Below are 8,304 nucleotides of genomic sequence, written 5' to 3' on the forward strand. Positions count from 1 at the left end.
CGCTGTCGTGCCTACGGCTTTAGCCTTCAGAAGCCAAAAATAGCCGTTCCGAAGTCTAGACTAGACGACTAGCGAGGGACAACATGGCGGTGACAATGGCAAGCATGACGGCATGTTCGTGCAAACGCGTGTTTGCAAATGTTCTGTGCGGCTAGAATCCTGCGCTAATTATCTGTTACCATAATTTAAACGTAGCCGTCATTATGAATGATTTTTCGGCATTTCATCTGACGCACTAAGTGGTATCACAACTTCTGGCAAGACTTAAAAATGTGAAGCGACTTCTACAAGGCCTACGACATGCTACTCTTCGGTAAGTAAAAAGTTTCTTCTCTTGTGGTAATCCCACCCTGTGTAAGTGTTGTAAGGTTGCATTGGAGTTCAGCTAAATTTTGAGCGTATTTAAGGCACTGACAAAGACCAACATTGACTGAAACGGGCCCGATGGCTACGATGACCGCTGCTGATCTCATTCGAGCGAACTGTCCAAGTGAGGTGATAACTTTTGTTCTCCGTGATTGATTTCCGTAGATTTATTGTATTAGCTTGTCGAACTACGTTTGGATTTACCTGCGACCAGCAAAAAACCAACTTCATTATCCGATTGTTGCCGCCTCAGAACCGTCACTGCATATCCCGGTGACTTCACTGTGATGACGTGAAGCGCTGGTAGTTAGCTTTAAAACTAGAAAACTAGGCCAAAAATGTGTGAACAGCCAAAGACCGGTGGCTGAATGATTCAGTCTATACCTATTGCGACTAGGTTTATCCATGATGCGATTGTGTGAGATGCTGCCCCCCCCCCCCCCCCCCCCCCCCCCGCCGCCGAAGTCGGGCGCAGTTTTTTTTTTTTTTTGAACTCCCGTTAAGCTTGCCTTTACAAAAGGTAGCTATAGTTCGAGAGACTACTTAGCAATGTAGTCGCTGGAGAAAAAAAAATATCTGCTTGCTAATAGGAAGGTTACTTTCGCCAGCAGTTTAGCTGGAAGTAGATTGTGCAGTATGATACCTGATCATTAATGCAAAACATTTTTTCATCACTTGGTTTGGCATGAGGCTGCATGGCAGAATCATTTCTGTGAATACTACTGTGTTAGCACACTGTAGCACATTTGAAAAGAATCCAAAAATTCTTGCGCATTTTTTTCATGTGTTGCAGTTAATTGCAGTTAGGGCAACTTGGGTTGATGAGAGCTTTGCTGTTTTTGTTTTGTCGTCATATTAAACTGCGCGCACTCTAACTTTGTGAAAGCCCTTAATCAGATATTTTTTTTGCTAACTGGGTGATATGGCAGATTTGGGGACAAATCATGGTAACAGCCGTTCAAGGTATAAGAACGTGCTTTTAATTTGCTTAGCGCTGCCAGCTTTGGACCGATTTGTGTAAGCTATGTCTTGGACTCCATCATGGCTCCTGTGACAACACTCGTAAAACCCTTGAAGGAAGAGGCCATTATCAACTTGCTTGTGGCGACTGCATGCTCTCATGCTGTCCTTACAATAATCCGCATCATAATTTTGAAGGCATGCACTGTGCAGCATTGGCATTTGGTTAGTTCATTCCATGCCCTTCAGTCTATGTGGGACTTTTCTCGGAGCCAACAAATGTAATCCTTGTGACCGTGCTGCAGTATCATCAAGATGCCTACTTTATTGCATGGTTACTGACTGCACTACCTTTTCACTGCCAAAACTACCATGAGTAGGCTGGCTTTCAGGACTCATTCATTTTGGGCAGGGGGGGGGGGGGGGGGGGCTTTTTACTATAACTACTGCAGGTGGGTGTGTCTCAAGTAGCATCCCAGCTAAGACAAAAGTGTGTGTCACAAAGCAGCCAAAGCCAAGCCTCGCTCGCACATTTTACGTGCAACCTTTACGAGGCATTGATCTAAGACCATGCACTCACACTGCTCCTAGGAATGGCTTTTTCGTTTTTGAATGGTTGAAACATAGTGGGTGTATGTGGTCTTTGGTGCAATGTTCATATGCTCACTCAGCATGTACCTCACTCACCTTTCACTTGTTCCATCTGGAAGCACCATTCAAGGAAAATATTTAGAGACCACATGCTTGTACAACACTTCACTTGTCCCTGGGAGGATTCTCGCCACATGTGTTTTTGCATTTTACTCGTTCCAGAGCAAAAACTTGCACTCGATGACTTGTACTTTCTAACTAAACTAAGCTTTGCTAAATGCACTTTTTTTTATCTACACGGCTACAGGAAGCGGCTGCAGGACATGGGCATGCCACTGCAAATGGCTCAGGAGGCTGCCATGAAAGACGTGACGGGCCTCATCAACGAAAAGATTGCATATTTCAGAAGGCAAGCGAAGAGGTAATTGAATAATTTTATACCATTTTGTGTGTGACATTCAAAAAGCATCTAAGCTTGTCAGCTCTGTGATTACTTATGCTTGCCTTTATTACTTTAGGGAACAAGCTGCCAATGGAGCACTGCAGGGAGCAACCACACAAGCAGCTACGGCAGATGGCGATTGCTGAAGAATGCACAAAGGCACTTTCAAGAAATTTTTTGAATTTGGATCTTTCACCATTCAGCTGCGCTGTTTTATGGGTAGCTAGTTTAAAAGGATCTTATTTGTTTCAAGTAGAGAAGCGCTTTGCATTGCAAGTACATTAAAGTAATAAATGTGAAAGTGTGTTATTGAATAGAGCTTTGTTGTCTTCATTTCAAGTAATTCATGCAGATCTTCTTCTGGCCCACTCCAAACACAGAAATTAGTCCTGCAAGCATCAACATGCACCAAATGATGAGAGTATGGGTCTAGTATTAGTTCCCTGGTTAATATTCATTGGAGTAGGAACTTCCCAGCTATAATGGGGCAGCATTGATTCCATTATGTTATAATGGGTACTAGTTGGAATCGCCCAGTTAAAACCTATTGGAGTTGTCCAGTTAGAACCAGCTGGAATCGTCCAATTGGAACCAGCTGGAATCGTCCAATTAGAACCAGCTGGAATCGCCCAATTGGAACCAGCTGGAATTTACCAATGGGTGTCCGAAAACCTAACTGGTACCAATTGGAAAAATTCCAATAGGAACCAATGAACTTTTTCGGCTGGGTGTCGCTTGAGTAACAGTGGCGCATGTGTAATAAGCAAAGCATTCTACCAAAATAATGGGGCAGCGATTGCTCTCTAAGGCAGGCATTACTGCACAGATAGTTACAAGGAACTATTAGTTCCTTGCTTACCGGTATCGCTCAAGAGGAAAGTATAAAACAGTTGCATCTTGCCCGTACTCACTTATGGGGCTGAAACGTGGAGGCTAACCAAGAGAGTTCTACTTATGGGCTTCTAGTACTGTTCCTGAACACTGGAAAATTAGCCACCTGGTTGCTCTTTTGAAGCCTGGAAAGCCTCCTCTCGAACTTACCTCATACCGGCCAGTTGCCCTAGCAAGCTGTGTTGGAAAAGTTATGGAGCGCATGGTGCTGGCAAGACTTGAGTGGTATCTAGAGAGTAATGATCTTTATCCGAATATGATGACTGGATTTCGGCGCGGACGCTCTTCCATTGACAGCGTCATCGACCTTGTGGCGACAGTAGAACACGAAAAGCGTTACCGTCGACTAGTAGCTGCTGCATTTTTAGATATAAAGGGAGCTTACGACAACGTCCTCCATGAAGCTATTCTTGATGGACTTGACGACGTGGGAGTTGGTGGCCGACTGTACTTGTGGATTGTAAGCTATCTCAGCGGCCGCTCTGTTTACATGACTACGCCTGAAGGAGATACTACCCACTTTCAGGTCGGTCGTGGAGTTCCACAGGGAGGAGTTCTCAGCCCAACTTTATTTAACGTTGCGCTAATTGACCTGGTGAGTGAACTGCCAACTAACATCCACATAAGTGCATATGCTGACGACATATCTGCATCTGGGCCTCTGGTTCGACGCGCCCACAACTACGTGCGAGAGCTGTGTTATCAACATCGATGTACTTACGGCGTCAAGGTTTATTTTTAGCGGCAGAAAAGTGCGCAGTAATCGCGTTTACGGGAAAATGTGTCAGCCGCTACCCGATTACCCTTCATGGAGTCGTAATACCATACGTCTCCAGGCACAGATTCCTGGGAGTAATTATTGACCACCGACTATCTTGGTCGAAACATATTGCTATGGTGAAGAAGAGGCTAATTAATTTTTGCCATGTACTTCGTTACATAGCTGGCATCAAATGGGGTCCAACTGAGCGCTCCTTAATACGGCTTTACGAGGCTCTGTTTGTTGGCTACATCCGGTACAGTCTCCCAGTACTCTCTAGTATGAGCATTTCCTGCTTGCGGACTTTAGAGAGCGTGCAAGCGCAGGCACTGAAAATATGCCTTGGACTGCCCAGATGCACCTCTAACAAAGGCACAATTGAAGAGGCACACGCTCGCCCAATGTCCATATACTTGTCACACGAACCACTTCGTGTATATTTACGAGCACTTACAAGACACCGTTTTCACCCACTCAGCAAGGTTCTGGATGAGAGGCCGGACTGCAGTTTTACAACTGCACTCCGCTGCCATCAGTCGCAAGTACCGACAGGATATGCCCTCCCATATCGTCCCACCCAACCACCATGGATGATGGATAAACCTTTGGTGCACCTTCGTGTTCCCGGAATATTAAAGAAATCTATGGTACCAATTAGTGGACTCAAACAACTTACTCTGGCACACATCTGGTCAGAGTATCCCAGTTATATTCACGTATACACCGATGGATCTGTGTCAGCACAGGCATCCGCTGCAGCTGTGGTCATACCAGCTCAGAAAACGACTCTGCATTTCCTTTTGGGACATACCTCTACATCAACCGCTGCCGAACTTGTAGCCATTCGGGAATCTATTCGCTATATATGTGGGGAACCACCTCAAAAATGGTGTATATTCACGGACTCGAAGACTGCATTACAAATTTTGGAAAACTTCTTACGCCACACTGCCTATCAGTCCCTGGCACTAAACATTACGGAGCTCATCACATCTGCCCAGCTGCAAGGCCACATGATAATGTTTCAATGGATTCCTGCCCACTGCGGCCTCCATGGGAATTATGAGCAGGCCGATGTTGAAGCGAAAAGCGCTCTCATCAATGGCTTCCAAACAGCTGTGCCTTTTTCAAGAGCGGATACGACGTGTCTTCTAAAGAGTTATATGAATATTGCTACAGCAGCTTACTGGGCTCGACCAGACGCCCGACACATCCGTCTAAGAAGGCTTGATCGAATATTTAAATTTAATGTTCCGCGTGATATTCCGCGTCATCAGACATGCTTGATACATCGACTTCGTTTAAACGTGGCTTTCACGCGCAAGTACTTACATTTAATTGGACAGATGGACCCACCGGAATGTTTAACTTGTGGCATCCCAGAGACTGTGGACCATGTATTATTGGTGTGCCCAGAGTATGCGAACGAAAGAAATGTGCTAGCTGCTTCCTTGAAGCGTTTAGACAAGAGGCCTCTGTCGGAGGAACTGCTGCTGGGCGCATGGCAGGACAAGGGGAAGGGCATCCAGGCAGTGCGCGCTCTTTGCCGTTATTTGAGCGCCAGCGGACTTGATTCACGTTTGTAAAGCAAGCTGCTGTGTCTGTATATATATTTCATATGCCTTCTCCCACATCGTCACTCATCATGACCTTCTTTCATCTCTCCTTCCCCTTCCCCAGTGCAGAGTAGCAGGCCAGATTTGAATTATTCGGGCCGACCTCTCTGCCTTTTCCTATCAATAAATCCATCTAATCTAATTCTACTTAAGTTGAGGACAACCCAGAGGGCTATGGAACGAAAAATGGTAGGGGTAACATTAAGAGATAGAAAGCGTGCAGAGTGGATCAGAGAAATAACTCAAGTTACCGACATTCTAGTGGAAATTAAGAAGAAGAAATGGACATGGGCAGGACATGTAGTGCGAAGAGAGGATAACCGATGGTCACTGAGAGTAACAAATTGGATTCCAAGGGAAGGAAAGCGTAGCAGGGGGCGGCAGAAAGTTAGGTGGGAGGATGAGATTAAGAAGTTCGCAGGGGTCAAGTGGATGTAGCTAGCACAGGACCGGGTTAAGTGGAGAAATATGGGAGAGGCCTTCGCCCTGCAGTGGGTATAATCAGGCTGATGATGATGATGATGATTAGTTCAAAAACATACTAGAAAAAGAATGAAAATATTGCTAGGAATTAGTGCTTGAAATAGATTTCCTGTTGTTTTCATGAAATAATCATGATATCATGTAAACATTTCATTAAACCAACGTTTATTTGCAAAATTAAAATAATGTTTATAATACAACATATAACATTTGCTGGTCTATAAATTATAGCAAAATTGAAAACAAAACTTAAAAGCGTTTACTCTGACGTTATACTAATACTTTATGTCATGTAAGCATTGTGCAACTTACATTACATTTTTATAAAATTATTTTCATCTTCGGTGTTACCACGATGGTTTCTCATCTAGCGCTGAAAGACGGTTTTGCCATTGTTGCTGTTATGTTTGCCTTGAAGAAGCTTCGATGTGATCACTGCTCATTCACTTTTTTATTCATCTTCTTGTACAAGCTTGGGAAAAAATTAAGGTTAAAATGAACAAAAGTAGATACCAGGCCGCAATACATGTCATATGCTTGTCGAGCGTTTGTTGAGCGACAGTGTTTTTTAATATAAAGACTCCATTCACGTGCGTAGCACGCTTACAGGATGCCGCTGCAGCATCTACCTTCTGTAATCTTTCATTTAGGGGCTGCACTCACCACAAAACCAGCCGGCGACAGCGCGAAACCAGGCAAAATCCACCCGCCGCCACTGAAGCAGATGCGGAGCGAACAGTGAGCAGGTCGCGCCCCTTGCGGCGGCGGAGAGCGTGACTCAAGGAGAAAAGTTCCCATTGTTCACGCGGCGATTGAGAAGGCCGTAAGAAAGAGCGCGCGCTCTCTCCCTCGAGACCGGCCGTGCTCGAGCGTCGTCGTTCGCGCCACTAGAAACTATTCTAGTTCACTATACTTTTCAGCCACCAACATTCCACCTTTTGACTGGGTGTCTTTTAGCGCCACGTAGCGGCTAGTTGGCGCAAATTGAGGAGACGTTGCAGGCAAGTTCTTCAAGGTGGCCTTGGGCCTCAGTTGAAAAGTATTTTGGCGCGATCAGAGCGAGATGGTTGTTTCTTCATTTTGCATTTGGAGAAATTTTGGCTCTTAGAGTCATGAGCTAGAGACTTTGACAGAGTGGCCTGAAGCATGAAGCAGAGTGAAAACTTGTCGTATTGTATGAGCGGCAGAACTACAACGTGAGAGGTTGACAGCGGTCTTCAAAAATGGCCTGCATGCTCTCGGGAAGCAGCGCGGTGAGAACTTCGACAAGAGAAAAAAGTTAACCGTAAGAAGAGAACCCGAATGACAGTGGCTTAGATGTCTCGTCCTGGCCCCGATTTATTGCCTGTCCACGTCGAGTCAGCACTCCCTTTTATGGTTTCGCCTGCGCTTTGTTTCAACGTGAGTAGCCACCTCGACATTGGTCTGTATTATGATAGTTTGCAGGTCACTTTAGCCTGTCAGATAGCTTTTAAAGAGTGCGTTTTATCAAATAACGGGCAGTGCATCGGTGTAAGCGGAACTGCTGCCTAATATTCACTTGCTTTTTCACAGGTTTAAACCGAGAACAATGCACTGTTGAAAACGATGCTGCCGATTTGTAGGATCATGAACTGGAAAAATGATCATGTGGGTTCCCAGCGATGCAAACAAAAATAAATAAAAAAAGCCATTCTATCTAGGTTTGTGAAACTAGAAAATGATTGTTCTCAATTACTGGAGCTCGTTGTTAGGTCTTTGTGAACATAAATCATTTCACCTTAGAAAGGTTTGCATGGATATAGGAGTGTTGACTAAATTGACCGTTTTTAATATACTTTTGTCTTGTAGGTGCTTGTTTTCGCTACGAACAGCATTTCTGCCCCAAGTGCTTGACCACCATGTCTCTTTGTGCCTCTCGTTGCATATTGACCGAGGCCTTGTGTCGGTGTTCTTTTGCGGTTTGTCCATGCTATCAATCTCCTTCGTGTGCCATTCCGGTAGGAACGCATTTCTTCAACTCGCTCTATTTACGAAAGTTTGCTGCGGGGTAGCTTTGAGTATGGGGTGTGTATGGAGTTGGGATGCCAGCATGAGGCTGAGAGCTGGCAGTCTTGAGCAGTCTGTAAATTGAGTTTTTTCTCCCCTTAGGGGTCCCCATCTCCATGCTTCCTCTCACTGGGTATATTCACGTTGAGGTTCAGCACAGGTGTCTC

The 8,304-nt window shown here is 45.0% G+C and overlaps 1 long non-coding RNA gene across 1 annotated transcript; it reads left to right on the top strand.

Annotated features, from left to right (window-relative positions):
* The first annotated feature begins 78 nt into the window (after positions 1–78).
* LOC146174564 (uncharacterized) lies at positions 79–2,882 on the top strand. The gene is made up of 3 exons (XR_014702277.1): positions 79–313; positions 2,225–2,338; positions 2,436–2,882. It is a non-coding gene; the product is annotated as an uncharacterized LOC146174564 (long non-coding RNA).
* The last annotated feature ends 5,422 nt before the right edge of the window (positions 2,883–8,304 follow it).

This window comes from Amblyomma maculatum, chromosome 11 (genome assembly GCF_055883805.1).
Source record: "Amblyomma maculatum isolate TAMU_Amacu chromosome 11, ASM5588380v1, whole genome shotgun sequence".
In the NCBI taxonomy this organism is placed as follows: Eukaryota; Metazoa; Arthropoda; class Arachnida; order Ixodida; family Ixodidae; genus Amblyomma; species Amblyomma maculatum.